The sequence below is a fragment of the Lepisosteus platostomus genome, chromosome 22 (assembly GCF_059453375.1).
Source record: "Lepisosteus platostomus isolate fLepPlt1 chromosome 22, fLepPlt1.hap1, whole genome shotgun sequence".
Classification (NCBI taxonomy): domain Eukaryota; kingdom Metazoa; phylum Chordata; class Actinopteri; order Semionotiformes; family Lepisosteidae; genus Lepisosteus; species Lepisosteus platostomus.
The window spans coordinates 8,209,698-8,230,629 of record NC_142632.1 but is presented as its reverse complement, the minus strand read 5'-3'; the positions used below and the strand labels follow the sequence as shown (position 1 = coordinate 8,230,629).

General features: G+C 50.7%; 2 protein-coding genes across 2 annotated transcripts in view; one reads left to right on the top strand and one right to left on the bottom strand.

The window, feature by feature from the left end:
• dph1 (diphthamide biosynthesis 1) overlaps positions 1 to 20,932 on the top strand; it is a 70,672-nt gene that overhangs the window by 23,823 nt on the left and 25,917 nt on the right. Inside the window, exons 2-4 of the transcript XR_015929064.1 lie at positions 15,825 to 15,966; positions 16,047 to 16,153; positions 17,784 to 17,927. The gene's annotated coding sequence lies outside the window, so the exon portion shown is untranslated. The remainder of the gene's footprint in view (positions 1 to 15,824; positions 15,967 to 16,046; positions 16,154 to 17,783; positions 17,928 to 20,932) is intronic.
• rtn4rl1b (reticulon 4 receptor-like 1b) overlaps positions 1 to 20,932 on the bottom strand; it is a 102,561-nt gene that overhangs the window by 76,957 nt on the left and 4,672 nt on the right. The window lies entirely within an intron of this gene.

Sequence of the window (20,932 nt, the reverse complement as noted above, 5' to 3'; positions counted from 1 at the left end):
TTCCAGACAGGATCCAACACCCTGTTTTCGAAGCACGCCCGGCCGGTGTTTCGTCTTCAGGTGACGGGGAACTGTCTGGTGTCTCTCACGAGCTTGCTTGAGTTTCCTGGTTTTGGTGACCGAGGTGTCGGGAGAGGACTCGTGTGCACTGTAGGATCCCTCTCCCGGCGCAGTCCGACCTGTGTGCAGTGTTTGCTCTTTGTAATCTCTGTCTCTGGGCGCGTCCGTATCCCAAACATGACTGAAAAACTTCGCAAACCCAGTTTCAGCGGTCTGGAATTGTAAAGGCGTTGTCAAAAAGTCATTAATATGTTCTTGGGCTACATGTGGCAGAAAATGTATAGGGAGCACTTAAGACTCTTAACACACTGAAACAACCCATTACACGTTGTCATTTGCTGCTCCTTTAAACGAGTTAAATGATGTGTACACATCTTGAATTAACTCTCCCTTCTTGGAGATACTGTTCATAGTTCTGCACCATGCGGCTGATACAGTATGGGTTTTCTGTACAGTAAAAGCGTTTCTCTGTTCTTTCTTATCGAACATACGAAAGCTGGCAAGTGAGAGGAGCTCATTCAGCCATTTCTTGACAGAAGCCTGGACAGCCTGTTCCAGACTCTCACATACTGTATGATCCGTTGGGATTTTCACTACCAGCAAGGACTTCCAGCTCCTCACTCATCTCTGACTGCTCTCCTCCTCACATGACTCTAATAGAAATTGACTATGATCATTCACAAGGCATTTCTGTCACAGTGGTTTTACTGTGTGTTGTCTATGGTCTGCTCTAGGATCGTGGTTGTTGCCATGGCTCTCTGTGTTTTATTAGAGAGTGATCTCTGCTATTACATGAGTTTCCGAAACCCGAATTGGCTCATACGCGATGGGAGAACAGGGGAAAGGTGTCTGTTTAACGCGAAACTCACGCGATTTCCTCCCCGACCTGTTTACGTTTTGTGTCGCGGAGGAACACGTCCGAACCCGGCGGTCCGCGGAGGAACACACATACGATGCGCAGTTGTCCCACATGCTGTGTCTTGGAGGTGCTAATTGGGAGGCGCTGCTCAATTTTCGTGCTATTTTCACGAAATCGTCTGCATCTCGTCACCAGTGGACAAGGCGACAAGTCTGTGTCTAAGAAGCGTGCTGGTGATAAAATCTCAGGTGGTGAGCTTCACTTTTTTTCAAGGTAAAGTCCTAAATGTACAGTGGTATTTCTCTATTATGAATTGAACATGTATTGAAACTGTGCTAACATTTTTATTGGGGTAATTCTTAAATTTGGTAGAGCTTTGCTTAGGCATTGGGTTAGGTGGTGAGTGGTCTGCCCCTAACCCTATTTTTCCCATAAGCCCTGTTATTTTTATTGCACGATTTTGCAAAACGCGAGGTTTTACAGGAGCGCATCTGTCGCGTTCTAGCAGAGATGATTGTACTTTTACCACACTTCCACTTTGCTATTACAGCGGTACAGCCCCACTGCCCCTACTGCCCTCACTGCCCCTGCTGCCCCTACTGCCCTTACTCCCCTACTGCCTCTCCTGCCCTCACTGCCCCTTTCTGCCCCTTCCTTCCTCCTCCTTTCGCTGTTCTGGCCGCACCTTCGCTGGCTGTAGCAGAAGCTCTGCTTCCACTTTGGATAATGGCTTCATGCTGTGTTAGTTGCAATTATTACAAGTTTACTCTGCTGCTTGTATTAATGTGCAGCCAGGAAAACAATTGTCTGGTATTAACCCCACAGGCTCCCAGTGCTGTGCAGTCTGTTGCATTGGCAGAATCTCAGGTCTCCAACACAGCGCTGAGCTCCAAACAATACATTTACTCTTCCTCCCAGTCTGCACTGGCACCGACGCGGAAACTGGGAGAAGTGCACGTGAGGCTGAGATCAGGAGGCTCTTTGTTACATGAAGGGTGGTGGGGGTGTGGAACAAGGTGCCCTGTCATGTTGTTGATGCGGATTCTGGGGATCAGTCAGTCACCACATGAGCTCAGTCTTCTTTCATTTGTAACCTTTTCCTATACAGTTGCCATATCAACCTGCAGCTCCCAGCTGACAGCCCCACTGTCACTCAGCAGGTGTGAGCCTGGTCAGTACCTGGATTGGAGACCACCTGGGAAAGCTAAGGTTGTTGCTGAAAGAGGTGTTAATTGGGCCAGCAGGGGGCGCTCACCCTGCAGTCTGTGTGGGTCCTAATGCCCCAGTATAGCGACAGGGACACTATACTGTAAAAAGCATCGTCCTTCGGATGAGACGTAAAACCGAGGTCCTGACTCTCTGTAGTCATTAAAAATCACAGGGCATCTCTTGAAAAGAGTAGGGGTGTTACCCCAGCGTTCTGGCCAAATTTCCCCCTGGCCTTTACCAGTCACAGCCTCCTAGTAATCCCCATCTCTGAACTGGCTTCATCACTCTGCTCTCCTCCCCACTGAGAGCTGGTGTGTGGGGAGAGTACTGGTGCATCATCCAGGTGGGGCTGCACACGGGTGGGGGTGGAGGGGATCCCCATTACCTGTAATTGGTTTGAGTGGAGTGTCCAGAAAAGAGCTATATACTGTAAGTGTACACAATTACTATTATTATTTCCTGATGGCCCAGCCAACCTCTCAGCCATTCCTCCTAACCTTTGGATTGTCTGGGATTCTTGAATGGCCACCTGCGCTGTCAACAGCAGCACTTTCTTGAACCCTCTTCGGGGTCCTGCCCTCAGCGCAGGCTCCAGTGCGATCTGCAGACGGGCGTTTCCTTCTTGAGCCAGGTCCTTAATTTCTGTGCGTTTGTCACATGTGATTTCCTCTTCAGGCGCCACTGTGCTCACTACAGATTTCAAAACTCTATGACTGCCTGTGCTTCCACAGGCCTGTGCTGGTGCTGCTCTGGCACGATTGGATTATTGATCAGATAGCAGGTCACATTGGCCATATCAAGACTGCACAGAATTAGGTTCAATTTCATATATGCTTAAAAGACAGTATTCTGCACCTGCTTTGAGTTCTACACCGTCTTTGTCCTCTTTTTACAACGCTCATTTCCAGCCTCATCTTGCCCTGTCCAGACAAAACCCAACACCCTGTTTTTGAAGAACGCCCGGCCGGTGTTTCGTCTTCAGGTGACGGGGGAACTGTCCAGTGTCTCTCGCGAGTTCTACAGCACGAAGTGTAAACGGGCAAACCAGTACTTTTCAGTTTTGGAGTACTACAGCAGTCTAATCATTATGAAAGGCTAAATCTGACACCTTTGGAAAAAATCAACTACTTGCGGACACATTGCAAATGAACCGTCATGTCAGCGTTGGTGCTCAGCGAGCGCAGCAGTAGATAGACTGAAAATGTATGTGCAGGCTCTCAGATTTCCAGCAAACTGCCGAGATTTTTTCCTCTAGTTGACTGCAATTAATTTGCGGGATATGTGTTGCATTTACAGCTTTTCAGATGTCACATATTACAACTAGGAATCCTGCATATCGGAGAGCATTTTAATTAACTGGCTCTGGATCTGTGATCAGTGCTGCAACTGGGTCTCTTTAATGCATTGGAGTGAATCTGTAGTCCAATTTTTAACCAGATACCTGTTTTAGCTGTAATTACAGCCCATAGCCAGGAAGCCAAGGCAGGACTTAATCTAGCAATGCAGGACTCCCACATTCATCTCCAGAATGGTTTCAGAGAAGAGTGATCTGGGCGCTGCGGTGATTTACAGTTATGTGTGGGGGACCTGTCTGCTTGAGGTGTGCAGGTATTGTGCATTGGGAAATGACTGCTGTTTCTTCATGCAGTGGGATGCAGCTGAGGGGTTAAGGCACGCTACTCCAGATGGCTCTTTGGGAAGGCAGAGCCCAGGTTCTCAGTCAGGCTAACTGAACTCTGACAGCATCTCTGATTAAAACCTGACCCAGATCACTCATCTCCTGCACAGGAACGCATTACCAGAACACATCTCCTCCCTCCTCCTCCTCCTCCTCCCTCGCTGTCTAACCCACCTTCATTTCTATTCCAATGCTGCCCTCTGACACTCCCTCTCCCTGCGCCCTGTCTTTCCATCTCCTCAGTTAAGATCTTCCTGCTCTTTTTGTTTCCCCCACCTGCGTCCCCTGCAGAGAGGAGATGCTGGAAGAGGAATTTTCTGGGTTTCTGTAAAGCTCGCCCATGGCACTCTCCCTCTCCCTCGTGCACAGCACAATACACAACAGTGTGGAGTGTGTGAACGGTGTGCAGAAGAGAGCAGGCCAGCAAGCTGGTTAAGTTGTTAACAGCTTATTCATCCATCGAGCATGAACAATATCAACATGAACAACAGGGCTGAGTAGCCTGTCCTCAGACTGCCATGCTTTGTGTACAGAAGTACCTCGTTTTTGGCATGTGACAGATGAGATTCTACACAGTAGAAAGGTCCCGGCATCTTTGTGATCCTGTGATGAAATCTGAAGATTCATGAAGAGCCTCTGAGCCCTTAAACAGCAGTGACTATTCTATTCTCCCTCACACCTGAAGAAGGCTCCACAGCCAAAACACTGTGTGTTGCATGGAATAAACCCGCTACCTGTTCCTCTGTGGCCTACGCATGCTGACGCAGCTCCCTACTTGAACTACTAGTGACTAGTCTATGCCAGTCAGTTGGAAGTCACAGTAAAGCAGACGCACAAGCATGGTCTCCTCACGAGGCTGGAGTCCTCGGACTGCTGGGATAGGGAACAGGACTGGAGTTTGAAGGGGGTCTGCGCCTAAACAACAGGTGCCTGTCTTTCGAGTGCTGGCACTTCGCAAGTCACTCCAATTATCTAATCAGGTGAAAATTACGTGTGAAAAAAAAAGCTCAGCTCTGCGCCCGATGAGGACCCAGCACTGAGCCTGAACGCAGGGAGTAATGCAGCTGCAGGGCTGTGTTGTCAGGTGAAACGGTTTCTTTGTAAGAGGTGCTAACTAGCAGCACACAGGCCAGCTGCAGCTGTTCTGTATGCACAGATCTGCATAACGTCCCGTGAGTGTGACTTTATCCCCCTACCCCTCCCCAAAAAAAGTCAGTTCTTGTAATGGTGCATCGGTGGATGTCATTTTTTTTTAAATGCCTCCGTTCTGGACTCTCACTTTCACCCCTGTAGCAGACACAGCATTATGGAGCACAGACTGCTTAGCAAATGGAGTGCCAGTCCACAGCGCGCCGTACTGCGGGGGGGGGGGCTGACCGTACACCTCTTCTCTGACAGGTCGTGATCACAGGTGTGGCTTGGTTCAGTTCCACCTGTCTGTGGGAGATGACGGGCGGGGACAGCGGAGACCCAGCCAGCAGGAGAACGAAGCTGAAGGGCAGGGGCACGAGGGTGGGGGTGGGGTGGATGATTCAAGGAAGAGGCAGAGCAGGGTGTAGGCTCCCGTGAAACGTAGTTCAGGACCCCATGCAGACGGTATAATCCGGAAGTAAGTGGAGAAGGACAACAGGGAAAAGACGTAGAGGATCAGGACGGGTTGACAGACGGGGGGAGCGCGACGGCGGTGATCCGGTTCTCGGAGGGCGTGGCAAAGGCAAACGAGTCCAAACAGTCCAAGGAGGAATCTGGGGCGCAGTCCAGGAACCGGGCGGCCCCTCCAAGACGAGACGGACAAAGTTAAAATGCGGAACAGGATCCGGAACAGGAACGGGGAATAAAACCAGGGTAACGAGGCCAAGCGCTCCGAGCCCCGGACCCAGACGGTCAGGACGCTGTGGTGAAGCCTATTCTATCGGGTCTCTCCTGGACCCGCTGATAGGCGGGCTTCTGGGCGTCCATCTCCCAATGCTGAGCCAAGAATACCGAGAGTACCAGGCTTAAATAGTGAGACACAAAACATGGGGGAAGGTGCTCATAATCAACTAAAATCCTAAAGGGTCGGAGCACGATCATGACACAGGGAATGCTGGGAAGGAAAGGGCGATCTCCCTCGTGCAGCAAAGCAGGATGTTGGCTCAAATGGCAAGAGTTCCGAGGGGTTCTGGCTCCCCGACTTTCCATTTCTAAGCCCCGGAGGGGTGCCCTGTCAAGCTTTTTGCATGCTCTACAGTTCTAATGACAGCACTGTCCCTGATTAGCTATCTTTACAGGCTTCCCATCTGGCTGATTAAAGAGCACAAAAATGAGCCGTTTTTCACACGGCGTGGCCTGGCCTTTCCAAGCAGTACTCCCTGTGGGCCGGAGATAAATATTTGCAGAACCTGCAGGGATTTGTATTAGGAACGGATGGGAGCAGCAGGCCAGAGGCTGCTGGAAGGACGTAGCTCTGCCAGCTGGAGGACGCACTGCGCTCTAAGAGGGCGTTGAAAGAATCGCATAGTGGGAAAACATTCATTTTGAAATTTTCAAAAAGGCCTGAATTTGCAATACTACGTTGTATTGAATTTCCCATTCCTCAGATCCTCAGTGCAGTGTAGTGCTGAGTTCAGTGGTGTGGGCTGCATTGAATTTGCTGTTTCTTCTATCCCCTGTCTTTGCTTATTAAGCCATACTGTAAGCTACACGGCATTTTATTTGCGATCAAATTGGAAAACCCTATTGGGTTGTATCCACCAGACTGCATTGAATCTGTGACTTGCATTTATTATACTGCATTTGTACTACTAATTTGTACCATCATCGGCTGTGGGAATTCCTGTACGTACTGTATATATTCCTGAGCCTGCAGTGCCATGTAGCACTGAGCGCTGAATAGGCTCCTAGAGGATATGATCCCCTAAACAGGGACACCGTGTAGTACAGAACACGATATATAAACGCCTCCAAAGTATGGCGGCATGGTCAGGGCTCTGGGCTCCCGACTGGGGGGGTTGCAAGTTCAAATCCCAAGTGAAATGCTACTGTACCCCCTGTGCAAGATTGTTCCAGCAATCCCAATGTCTAAACAACTACCAAAAATGCGTAACCACCGGGTATCCACAAGTAGTTTAAGAACTGCAGGTTGCTTTGGCTAGAAATTTCTGTTCGAACACTGCCTTAAAAAGTCTCTCGGAATATGTCTGTAGCCAGTCCTCACCCCCCAGCTGGGATTTCCAGGTGCAGACAGAGAGAGGTGCCACCAGTGAAAATGTTAACAGTCATCTTGACGTGTTCGAATCAAGACCTGGTGCAGCTCACGCCAGCTGAAGCACGTGAAAACAGTTTGAGAAGTAACCTGGGTTATAGGGCTGTAGGCGTTTACTGGTGTGTTTTGGGGAGTGGGCTGAGAGAGCAGTTTCTCCGGTTTGTGCTGAGCACAGCAGCGGGTGTGCAGCAGTGTAGAAGTGCAGCCGAGATCGATGGGGGATCGTGATTTCTGGTTCGGCTCTCCAGCACGGCCCTGGAGGTGAGAGATGCTCTGCTGTGGCGGCCTGCTGTGGATTAATCTCGGGCCTGCCCCCAGCCCCAGCCTCCATAATGAAGATCTTTCACACAGTTACCTCAAAACCCCCTGGGATCTGAAGCAGCTATAAATAGCGAGCAGGAATAGGTGGACTGTGTTTCTGAGGACAGGAGGAGCAGCTTGATTCAAATCCTCCGAAGGCACAGATTCTGTTATGTTAAATGCGAGTGGTTGGAGCTACAGTCCTCTTTTTGCGAAATCCTTCTGTCTGGTCCAGCCAGCCGCTGCTGGGCAAACTGATGCATTTTCTGGGGTTGGATCCAGACTGTTCTAAAGCTCAGGAATTTCTGTGAGCTCAACCCAGAGGCCGCCACGGCCTTTTCTCCGTTGTCGAATGCCAGAGCGGTCACTGACCCGTGTCTGATCTGGAATCTGTTGGATTCCTCTGTCCATTGGGTGGTCCCTCGCCCCGGTGGTGAGCAGACTGTGGTCAGCGCTGGACACAGTGTCCTTGATCTCAGTGCTCTCCTGCTCCCCGGGCTCATGTGGTGCAGGAGAGTTCTGCTCGGGCCACCACTGAGCTGTTGAAGTGCTCCGCTTGTGGTGTGAAGAGAGCTGCTGTCTTGCTTATTGGCAACCCGGTGTGCTCAGTGAAGAGCTGGAGCAAGCAGGCTCTCTTCTTACAGCTCCCCTCCTCCCCCCCACCCCATCCCCAAATCGGCCACACATTACTTCTGTCTCAGTTGTGCAGGAGAGAGAGACACAATGTTATCAACAAAATTGCCTTGAGATTGAAGAGAAACAATTTTGCTGCCTGCTAGTTTTGAGTAAATAGATGAAAAGAGCTCTGAGCAGAAGCAAATGGCTGTGTTGTTTGAAGTGGGAGCTTTGATTACCTTTGGATTTTGTCCTTTTCTTCCTGGGCTGCGGCTGCTGCTCATTCTGATGTTAAACGGCTAGATTTCTCGCAGCTGTTGGCACTGATATTTCAATATATATCTGTTGACATTGTGTTTCAAAAGCCATTACAATGAATTTCATTATGACAGAGAAGGCAGGTCTTTCAGACCATAGGGTAAGGACAGGAGTCTGCACCAGGAAAATTGATTTTTTTTTTTCTTCTACATCTATTATTTCAGCAGAAGGTGCTGGGGCTGATGGCATGACAATTGAAGATCCTCTGTCTATCTGCAAAGCAATTAAACGATGCTGGAATGACAGACCCCTGTGGCACATGCTCCATATAGAGATATCGACTGCAATCCCTATTACAGCACATTTCCTCCTTAGCAGAACGATCGTGCAGTCCCATTCCCAGCACAGGCGGTCAGCGGCTCAAATCCCGCCGAGGAAGATAAACAGCCGGCTGAATTGTGGAATTCGCCGTTTTGGAATTGCTAACTGTCCACCGGCTTGGCTCCTCCGCAAGACGCTCGTACCGGAAGTGCGAGGAAGGATGCGGGAGAGAATACCACTTCCTGAGCACCTGCGGCAGAGGCAGCATCTCCTGGAGCAGGGGTTCGTGAGATTGTGATGGAAACGTCCATGTCAAATGAAATAGTCCTATTAATAAATAACAATGTAATAAGAATAAGAAAAACAACTACTAAAGTAGTAACATTAATATTTTACAAAGTGAAAGGAAGCTTGTTGAGAGGGTTGCTGTAGCGTTTATCTACATTGATTGAAAGGTTTGATTTAGTTAAAATCTCAGGGGGGGGACTTGAGACAAATCATTTAGGTTGCAGGGGTTCAGCCGACATAGGTGGGGAACCCCTGGCTTGGAGGAATGGAGCAGCTCACACTGACAGACACCCGCGGGAGGCCGCTGTAGCGTAGCAGGCAGAAGCCACCCTGGCTGGACAACCCCCGATCTCCAAGGTGTGCCCCCATGTAGGCACTGCTGCCCCTGACCAGCCTGCCAATGTGCCAGGTGCCCATGCCAACGTCATGGGAGGGCGTTCACTGCCAGACACTCAGTTCTGCTTTTCAGAAAACGAGGTCTACTTTCTTCCCTTTAAAAGATGCCCATAGGCTGGATATCATGGACCTGATTTTTGCTGAAAACACCCTCCATATTATGACTCAGAAGGTGGATCTCACCTTCTGGAGTCGGAGATCTGAGCTCGCTGCTCATTGGACATCACACCGACCGCGCCAGCCGACAGCGTGTAAAGGTATCGTTTACCGTGGTAGAATCGTGGTGGAACCACAGCGAAGCTGCTGGGACACCAAGCACGTTTGCCACTGTAAACTGCCGTACAGACCCGGCGGGATGCCAAAAGTCCTCCCGATGTTCTCAGTGGGATGTTTTGTTCATGTGGTGGCAGATCCACTGCGCGCACACACACACACACACACACACACACACACGGGGTTAGTGTAAACGTTGGCTGCTATTTTTAAACCCTTTTTGCGACGCGCGCAGAGCTAACGCAGCGCGGAGCTCTGGTGGCTTCGCGCGGCTGTGGGCAGGGGGACAGGACGGCTCTGGCGCGTGGCAGTCTGCGGTCGGCGCCGCCCCCCCACACTCGTCAAACCGCCGCGTCTACCCCCGCGGCCTCCTGGGACTGCTGACATCACAGCGCCGGGAGAGACGCACGTCCAAGCTCTCGACAGGCAGCCTCCCAACTTAATCTCGTCACCGGAGAGTGACAATAATCACATTATTGGTGACACTGCCATTGTTTCGTATTTCTACGGTTTTATTTTGCCCCTGTATTTTGCAACCTAATTCCTTGCCCCTTCCAGGCAGCAGACAGCTGTAAGAAGATACCGCTGTCAACACTCGTGCATAAAATCTTCAGTGCTTAGAAACGACACAATATTTGCGCACAAATACATCCTGACACCTCTTCAGGTTTTATAGGCGCTCTGAGATGCCGGAACAAGCATTTACCAGACTTCACAGAGGTTTATGTGAGGTTGAGAGCTGAAATAACAGAGCAGCGCCATTTGGGTGAATAAATAATCTTGGAACGGAAGGGAGCTGGGCTCGGAAATTCGGACTCGGTGAAGGCCATGAAAATACCGCTGCTGTGCCGTCTGGTCGTTTTCGGGTTTTACCAGCTGCTGGTTGTGATTCAGACCGCCCTGGTGGCGCAGGAAAACAGATCCCCATCACCAATGCAGACTCCCTGGCTTTCGTTTAAATCCCAAACCCCACGGCCTGTAAAACCTGTGGCAGCTCAAACTGCTGCATATAAACTTCCCAGGGGGCGACGCGCCAGACGATCCGGCCAGTGTAGTTTCATTTCTGCACACCGACAAAGTGTAGGGCCTGGACAAAACATTAGGAACCCCCCCAGTTAAATAAGCAGGCTTTCTTAGTGGCGAGGGTGCATGGTTGAAGAGCATTAAACAGGTCTCCATCACCTTCCCTGGCCAGGACGCTGCCCGGATCTGCATTCAGCCTGGGGCTACTGGAGCCAGAGCTGTGGGCGGGTCAGTATCACACGCCGTCTCTCGCCGTAGCTAGGAGCCATTATGCTGGGAGAGCGTGAATGCTATTGGGCTAAAATAATAATAATAATAATAATAATAATAATAATAATAATAATAATAATAATAATAATAATAATAATAATAATTGCTTACACTTATATAGAGCTTTTCTGGACACTCCACTCAAAGTGCTTTACAGGTAATGGGGATCCCCCCCACCTCCACCAGTGTGCAGCCCCACCTGGATGATGCACCAGTACTCTCCCCACACACCAGCTCTCAGTGGGGAGGAGAGCAGAGTGATGAAGCCTGTTCAGAGTTGGGGATTATTAGGAGGCCATGATTGGTAAAGGCCAATGGGAAATTTACACCCCTACACTTTTCGAGAAACGCCCTGGGATTTTTAAGGACCACAGAGAGTCAGGACCTTGGTTTTATGTCTCATCTGAAGGACAGCGCCTGTTTACAGTATAGTGTCCCCGTCACTATACTGGGGCACTAGGGCAAATGTTTAAAACCCTGGTGTGTGTTGCCATGCCTCTCTCAGATTGCTCTTGCTGCCTGTAGAAGTCCAGTGTGTTGTATAGAGAAGGCTGAATGAAGTTCCTGCACGCCACAGGAGAGAGGAGGCCATTCAACCCATTGCGGTATTTTTAGTTCGGATTCTCTGTATCCCTGTAGCCCTTGTGAAGCAGCGCGGGAGAAATGTTTGACTTGGAAGAAAACGCTGAGCCGAGAGAAATTCTTTAGGGATCCGAATATTTTGCCCAGAGATGAGGAGCGTAGCCGTGCACCGCATGAGCAGATTATCACTGTAAAATAATCTCCGGCAGGCTGAGGATCCCAGTTTCCTGCCATTGAGACAAACATTTATTAGTGTTGCTAATACCTCCTTAATCTGGCTCTGCATTTCTCTCTGTGCTTTCCCCGCTGCCTGGCTACCAAGTTATCTTTCCATCTACACAGCACTCCGGATAAGGACGAGCCAATTAATTATCAAATACAGTGCCGAACAGCTCTGCTGTAGGCTGGAACATGTTTCCTATCTCTCTTTTCGCCAAAACTGACATGAACTCTGGCTGAAAACCATCTAATAACTCATGAACATCTTGCACTTCCTCTTACAGTCATCTCATGACCTGGCATTAGGTGAGATCGGCCTAGATTTCAGCTGATCAGAGTTGGGGACTCAACATCTACATGGCGAAGAGTACACTGATTGCCAGCAGGACTCAGAGGAAATAATAATTCCCTACACTTATACTTATATAGCGCTTTTCTGGACACTCCACTCAAAGCGCTTTACAGGTAATGGGGATCCCCTCCACCTCCACCAGTGTGCAGCCCCACCTGGATGATGCACCAGTACTCTCCCCACACACCAGCTCTCAGTGGGGAGGAGAGCAGAGTGATGAAGCCAGTTCAGAGATGGGGATTATTAGGAGGCCATGATTGGTAAGGACCAATGGGAAATTTGGCCAGGACGCCAGGGTTACACCCCTACTCTTTTTGAGAAACGCCCTGGGACAGAGCGCTCTTTGGATGGATGGGTTCCTATCTCTTCTGCTCTTGAAACACTAATCCGCCCACCTTTGTGCTGCACCTCTCCATTTTATTTTAGGATCCAAAACCTCTGTGCAAGTGCTGCTCCTACTGTGTGGAGAATGGCGGTAGGCATTCTCCAGAGGGCACTAAACTCAGCTGGATACACCCCATACTTGGATAAGGAATGCAATAACACACTGTTATCCCTCATGTGCGTGGGATTACTGTTCCCTAAAAACATTATAGAACCCCCTGCTCTGTTTGCTCCTCCTTCTGAGTGCCGGTAATGTTGCCACTGCCACTTATAAAGCAATCATGGAACACTGATTTCGGGGGAATCCTGGACAGAGGGAGCCCGTCTCCACATGCAACATGGCTGCCGTTCTTTGTTAAAACGGAAGAGCTTTTCTGGCCCCACGCCTATTGAATGTTCACTCCTCTTGGATCTCCTCCCGCTCCGGCCTCGTCTGCCTGGCCTCTGTCGGGCTTCGAGCCGTGTGAGACGCTTGATCGTTCCCGAGCCCTCCTGCAGTAAAACGAGTACCAGTCCGGTGCTGGACCTGCTTCCCAGCAGGAATGCCTACACCCCCCCCCCCCCCAGGGTGAGCATTCCCCTTCTGCGGGACCATCAGTGATGGCGGGTCCTGTCTGGTGGCGCTGTGTTGCTCTCACGGCTGTTCACTTTAACACGCCAGCGCTCCAGACACAGAGGGTCTAATTGAGGAGTGCGCTCCTCCTGAGCACTCCAGCAAACGCGCTGGGACTTCTCACGTCTGGTGTGCATTACAGCCAGAACATGACAGGAGAGATGGGAGAGGAGCGGCTTAACAGTGATGGGGGAGGGTGGAGGGAGATGGGCGAGGGCGAGGAGAGAGGCAGAGGGAAGGCAGCGAGAGAGCAGGGGTAGAGAGGGGGTCCAGGAGGAAGCGTCGGAACAGAATAGCTGCACTGCTGAGAGCTGCAGCCCCAGCCAACCAGGAGCCCCAGATTCACAATCGTTCTGGGAATCAAAACACTTCTTAATAATTCAGCACGGATGAAAAAAAGAACTCTGCAGCAAGCCAGTCCTGAGCTACAGAGCGAAGACAGAGACAAAACGTGGAAGGAAGAGCAGAGCGAACAAAAGTGCATTCAGAACGTTTAGCTGATTGCTCCCCGCCTGGAGACAGGGGTGGGGATGTAGTTAACAAGATGTGTGTTCTTTAGGTCTGTGTCAGTGTGCCGGGCTGCACCGTGTTCAAGAGCTCAGTATCAGAGCTACTGAACACAGAGAGAGTGCTGGGCTGCAGTGGGTTTAGTAGCCCAGTCTCAGAGTGCCGGGCTGCAGTGTGTTCAGTAGCTCACTGTCAATGTGCTGTGTTGCAGTGTGTTCAGTAGCTCATAGTCATTGTGCTGGGCTGCTGTGTGTTCAGTAGCTCAGTATCAGAGTGCCAGGCTGCAGTGTGTTCAGTAGCTCAATGTCAGTGTGCTGGGCTGCAGTGTGTTCAGTAGCTCAGTGTCAGTGTGCTGGGCTGTAGTGTGTTCAGTAGCTCAGTGTCAGTGTGCTGGGCTGCAGTTTGTTCACTAGCTTAGTATCAGAGTGCCGGGCTGCAGTGTTCAGTAGTTCAGTGTCACAGTGCTGGGCTGCAGTGTTCAGTAGCTCAGTGTCAGAGTGCCAGGCAGCAGTGTGTTCAGTAGCTCAGTGTCAAGAGTGCTGGGCTGCAGCGTGTTCAGTAGCTCAGTGTTGGCATACAGAGCTGCAGTGTGTTCAGTAGGTCTGTGTCAAGAGTGCTGAGCTGCAGTGTGTTCAGTAACTTAGTGTTAGCATACAGAGCTGCAGTGTGTTCAGTAGGTCTGCGTCAGAGTACTGGGCTGCACTGTGTTCAGTAGCTCAATGTTACAGTGTTGAACCACTGTGTGTTCAGTAGCTAGGTGATTAGACTGATTTGCATGTACATGGGGGAAAAATGAAGAAATTTAAAAATTTAAAAGCAATTTTACGCTAAAGTAATCAAATCAAGCTGTCAGCCGTGGTGTACTGACTCGTCTGTCTTACCACAATAAATTTAGAACAAGTAAGTAAATGACTTCCAGTGCAATCTGTTTGGTTAGCTTTTTCAATTTGTCTAGGCTGACATTCACTCCTTTTACATCTTTCTTTTATTGAGCTTAATTTTAATTGAATTTTGTCTCAGAAAACAATCCAAAATGCTCTGCCCTACGTCTGCATCTCCTTGGGTTACAGTTTCATTTCTGCGCACAGACAGCAAGGTAGAATGCTGAAACACTCAGCAATTAGACCGAACCCCAGTGATTAGAGGGTTCTGGTAATAATTCCCATAAATGCATTATTTATATACACCCGGCAAATATCCACATCCCAGTCGTCAGACTTTGGAGGGGGGGGGGGGTGAGCCATCTGCCTGCACGTCTGGTGAGTTTACACACTGCGCTGTTGTCTGTAAGTCAGTCTGTCTTTTGCTTTCCCTTTCTGTCAGGCTTAAAATCTCCATTGTAAGCACATTGTGCACCGTGACTGCACAGGGCCCCGTCAGGGACTGCGAAACAACACAAGCAGAGAGCCGGTGAGATGAGGTTGAATGGGGCTTTTAGTTCAGAGGCAGGTGGACAGACAGACGTGATAATGATAACGGATGGCCCGGTGCTTATCTGTCTGCTCCATTCCGCGGCAGATTGCTGTGCTTTGTACATCCAACCAAGTGGCTGCGTGGCTGAGGTCACTAGAAGAGAATGAGCTATTTGCACACCGACACGCTGCCTGAGCCACAGCCCTGCAGTCCAGGGGGGTATGTGTATGCGGGTACAAACCAGATCTGCTCTCTTCTTTCAATGGAAACGGACAGGACTGTATTTGCATGCCAGACAGAAATACAGGTCGGCTTCTCGTCCTGTCTGTCTCTTCCTGCCCGGTGAGTCAGTATGCTGCCTCTCCTACAGCCATGCAGCGTGTAAGCACGAATCCGAGCTGTGAGGTCCCTCACTCTTCTGCCCTTTTGTCTACTGAAAGCTGGTGGTGATTATGAGGGGCAGAGGAGTCTAAATGTAGGCTCTGATTCCCCGGAGCCCCTCTCCAAACAAAGCAGGCTGACCCTGGCTCGCCCTGTGCGCACCTCTCCTCCTCGCTCTGCAAACACAGCTTCGCAAAGCACACACTGCCTTCAAAACAGACTTAATACAGCCACTTCATGTACCAGCCACACTCTGTCTCCTCTCTCGGCTGAATAGCTAGAGCTCCAGCACGCACACCGTGTCAACATGCTCTCAGAGCACTGTGCAGCCTAGCACAGCCCCGTGCACTAGCACTGCGCTATAACCCCACACAGCCACTTCATACCACAGTACAGTGGCCTCATCATCCAATGGATTAGTGCAGCTACTTCATGGTGGTGTTTATCATAAGGACCTCTTAATAGCCAAAGCCAGCAGGATTGTGTTGATATTTAAAGACGCCGGTGACACTGACTTTTGTCTGTTAATTATTGTAAAGAACCATTGCAACTCTTTGCTTGTTGTTTGTTTTTTTCTAGTGGTACAGCCCACGAGCACACAGCCTGTCAAAGTTGGGAGGACCAGGAAAGGCATTCTGCGATTAGATAACCAACCCCGTCAGATAACCTCAGTGCAAAAACCCACAGTCACAGAAGACATGTCATACAAGCAACAGATACTGTAAGCAGATCGAGTGATTTCAGATACCGCTTTTCATTTAGAGATGTGTTTTATGAAGTTGAGCACGATGTATTTTACAGCAGGGGCTACCAGAAGCCTGGCTTTGATGGAGTGTTCAGTGGCTGAACACGGGGGGGATGCTTCCTGCTCTGTGCTGTGACAGCCTCGTTTGGATCAGAGTAACAGAGTAAGTGCACATCGGGGGTCACATTGGCTTGGGGATCCTGTTACAGATCATGGCTGGATGATGAACTGTGCCCGGGGCGGGGGGGGTAGGTGGGGCTCCAGTGAGACAGGGTACGGTGGGCACTGAGCTACACTGGTGGAGCACGAACCAACCACCGCAGATCCAGCTGGCACAAACCAGAGCAGGGCAGAGCAGCTGCACACACCAGGGCTCGACCAGGGCGGTTACGGCTGACCATGTGCAAGGGCCTTTTCTGAAAAGGGAACGATGCTCAGGCCTTCCTGGAGCACAGTCACGAGCTGGTGCACGTGGCATCGCCTCTAAATATTCAACAGCGGGGCTGTTGCAGCAGCTGCCCCTGGGTCCCCTGTGTGCTTCTCTTTCGGAGCCTGCGCGGGGCTGAGCCGGAGAGGAGCTGGTGAATAATGAAGCTGTTTCAGGAGGAAGCTGGCCCAGAAAGCGGGCCGGCAGGGCCGCGCCGGTGCCAGGCCCTCCCCGCCCGTGCCGCCGCCGCCGCCGAGGCCGCGGATGAAAAATGCATCCTCTGCTCCGCGGCCCCAGTCGGGCGGCCGCCGCGCGCGCGATGGAGCGAGCGAGGGAGCAGCTGGCTGGCACATCTGTCCTGTTAGCCGCAGCTAACAGGGGTGACATTTCCACTAACAGCCCTGCGTGTCAGTGAAGAGTTTTTTTGGGGGGAAGGGGGAGTTGCCTATTAAGGCCACGGTTTGTACTTTTAACCAGCCCGGAGGAGAGTTCCGCATTTGAGATCTCTGCACCAGTGACTGTAACTCACAATGCCATCACCGGATCTTCTGACACCCTCCCACTAAGCACAGTGCTTTCCAGATCTCCCACGGTTTTGCACAGGCCTACAGACTCCCACTACCGTTGTTGTACTGTCTCCCACATCCTCTTGTTTATAGGATTGAAATGTTAATAGTTCTTACTATCAGATAAACATATACTGCTGTGGTCTTCTCTCCCAGTGCCTCAGCTCTAACCACTAGCCCACACTGCCTCTCTCCCAGTGTCTCAGCTCCAACCACTAGCCCACACTGCCTCTCTTCCAGTGCCTCAGCTCTAACCACTAGCCCACACTGCCTCTCTCCCACTGCCTCAGCTCTAACCACTAGCCCACACTGCCTCTCTCCCAGTGCCTCAGCTCTAACCACTAGCCCACACTGCCTCTCTCCCAGTGCCTCAGCTCTAACCACTAGCCCACACTGCCTCTCTCCCACTGCCTCAGCTCTAACCACTAGCCCACACTGCCTCTCTCCCACTGCCTCAGCTCTAACCACTAGCCCACACTGCCTCTCTCCCAGTGTCTCAGCTCTAACCACTAGCCCACACTGCCTCTCTCCCAGTGCCTCAGCTCTAACCACTAGCCCACACTGCCTCTCTCCCAGTGCCTCAGCTCTAACCACTAGCCCACACTGCCTCCCTTAACAGTTGCGACCAGTTCACACGTTGTCAGAGCTACTGTGAGAGCAAGGCACTGGTTCTTAAGAGGACTGCAGGCTTCCAGTCAGATTATGTCACAGTGCTCAATTAACCCAATCAGATTCTGCATTTAACCCGCTCTGATACTTTACAGTGCCCATCTGAGCTAGCTGTTTATGATCCCCTCTAGTGCTGCCAAAACCAGATTGCCTGTGAAGCCCGCAATCCATCACCGTGAAGGAGCTGAATGACACGGAAGACCTGTTTCTTCCATTAAGGCTGAGCCTGAGCCAGGAGCTTGCTTCCTCTGCCTCTGTCTCCGAGATAAAAACAGGTAAAGGCTCTTTCTGAGCTGTGTGAATCAGAAGCAGGAGAGATACCAGGATGAAACAACGTGAGAATATTAGCTCAGAGTAACGGGGAGAGCGTGCAAATGAGCTGTTCACCTTTCTAGCTGTTTTCACCTTCTAAATAATTAACAATTCTGTGTGTATCTAGAGACAAAGAGTGAGTCTGCCTCTGTAATATCATATCAGAAGGCTGTGGTAGAACTGCATATAAAACAACGCAGGACAGAGCTGAGAACGCCAGACAGAGTGGATTCTTGTGCTTTCCATCTATTTAAGAGTCTTATGTAACGCTAGGTTATTGCAATTCATAATTCACTTTATTCTGCACCATCTTGGCGACTGCAGCATTAAATGCGACGAACTGTGCCCAGCGGTTTCTGGGTAGCGGCCTGACTGTACTCCTCTCAGCCGGAGGAATTTCTGTGCCATTGCCCGGCTCCAGCCTGGATTTGTGGGCAGGTCACCTGTGAGAGGATTTAGAGAGGCGTCCCATCAGGATCAGGACATCGGAACTGACGCAGGAGCTGCACGTAAGGGGGGAGCGTTCGCCCTCTCTTCGTCCAGCTGTCGTATCACCCTGCAGCTCCCAGCTGGCAGCCCACTGGAGCAGGTGTGAGCCTGGCCAGTACCTGGATGGGAGACCTCCTGGGAAAAACTAAGGTTGCTGCTGGAAGAGGTGTTAGTGGGGCCAGCAGGGGGCGCTCACCCTGCGGTCTGCTCGGGTCCTAATGCCCCAGTATAGAGACGGGGACACTATACTGGAAAAAGGCACCGTCCTTTGGATGAGACGTAAAACCGAGGTCCTGACTCTCTGTGGTCATTAAAAATCCTAAGGTGTCTCTCGAAAACACCCTGGCCAGTGTCCTGGCCAAATTTCCCTCTGGTCTTTACCAATCATGGTCTCCTAATAATCTCCATCTCTGAACTGGCTTCATCACTCTGCTCTCCTCCCCACTGAGAGCTGGTGTATGGGGAGAGGACTGGTGCATCATCCAGGTGGGGCTGCACACTGGTGGGGGTGGAGGGGATCCCCATTACCTGTAAAGCGCTTTGAATGGAGTGTCCAGAAAAGCGATATATAAGTGTAAGCAATTATTATTATTATCTTGCTTGCCTGGTTGCTCATAGTTTATGAGACCTGGATCTGATGGGGTTTTTTGAAAGGCTGGACAGCTTGTTCCAGACACCTAGCACCCTTTGTGTAAAGAAACACAACCAGTCCGCTGCCCACACTCGCTTCCCCAAAGGGGGAGCATCACTCCACCTGCTCAACAGGACTAACCCCCTCACCTCCATGAGACAGATCCCCGCAGCCTGCGCATTTATCCCCACAGCCCACCCCAGTCCAGCATGTCCCCTGTACCGCATGTCAAAGCTGGCGCCTCTCCTATTAAAAGTAAAACACTTAGTGCTCTTAAATCATTAGGCTTGTTACATGGCCCCTAACCTATATCTGTACAGTCTTCTGCAGTATGTTCACACCAGCAAGGTGGCTTGTCAGAGGGTTTTTAGTCCATCTGACACTAATGATTAAAACCACTAAAGGTCCATTCCACTGGCGCTGACACAGGTGTGGATGGATGTGATATCCTTTTCTCACTTAGCTGGATTCCGTCGGGTAATTGGGCAAAGTGGAGCAGGAGAAGACGTTTCACACCGGAGCTAAAAAGCTCTGGAAATCGTAAGCCAGACAGCTCCCTTCGTGAGCCGCAGGAGGGGTTTTAATCGGAGAGAGACGGAGAGCGCGCAGCTGGGCAGAAGGGGACGAGGCTATTAGCGCCCGAAGAAGGCGAATCAGATCTCCATCAGAGGGAAGCTGTCTGGGGGCCGGGAGACGCTAATGCCGAGAAGGTGCTTGTCAGCCCCCCCTCCCCTCCAGCTTTCTTTCGGGGTCTCGGCCGGGGGGGCCTGTGACACCTTAGGTGGAAGCAGGAGTAGTGCAGTGATCTCGGCAGTGACGCGAGTTTCCGAAACCCGAATTGGCTCATACGCGATGGGAGAACGGGGGAAAGGTGTCTGTTTAACGCGAAACTCACGCGATTTCCTCCCCTACCATGTTTACATTTTGTGTCGCGGAGGAACACGTCCGAACCCGGCGGTCCGCGGAGGAACACACACACGATGCGCAGTTGTCCCACGTGCTGTGTCTTGGAGGTGCTAATTGGGAGGCGCTGCTCAATTTTCGTGCTATTTTCACAAAATCGTCTGCATCTCGTCACCAGTGGACAAGGCAACAAGTCTGTGTCTAAGAAGCATGCTGGTGATAAAATCTCAGGTGGTGAGCTTCACTTTTTTTCAACGTAAAGTCCTAAATGTACCGTAGTATGTCTTTATTATGAATTGAACATGTATTTAAACTGTGCTAACATTTTTATTAGGGTAATTCTTAAATTTGGTAAAGCTTTGCTTAGGCATTGGGTTAGGTGGTGAGTGGTCTGCCCCTAACCCTATTTTTCCCATAAGCCCTGTTATTTTTATACGCGAGATTTTACAGGAGCGCATCTCCAAGATGCCTGTACTTGGGGGGCCCAAACTCACCGATTCGCTGGGGTGACAGAGGGTTGTTTTCCAGGTTCTCCGAGCATTGACCAGGGTGGGAGGCTCCTAACAGTATTTTCACAACCCTGCCTGCAGTGTCACCTTTTTCACACCAGTCATTTACTGCGCTTAACCACAGCTCCCTGAGCTCTGCTCTGCATTTACCATGGTACACAACAGTAAACTTCCAGAAAAGACGGCTGGCCCTGACTGCTGTTTCAGGTAGTGTCAAAGGTCACTAAGAGGTCAGAGGCTTTAACTTCCTTAACCTTGCTGGTGACATCATTGACTTAGGTCCCTGTTCGCTTCTTTGGTTGCTGTTGTGCTGGGGTACTTGTCCTGGACCAATCTCTTCCGTGTTCCAGGATATTTAAAAGTGAAAGTGAAAGGTCGTGCGAATGATTCTGTCTCTCCGTCTCTCTCCTCGCCTCTCGAAACGCCTGGCCCACCC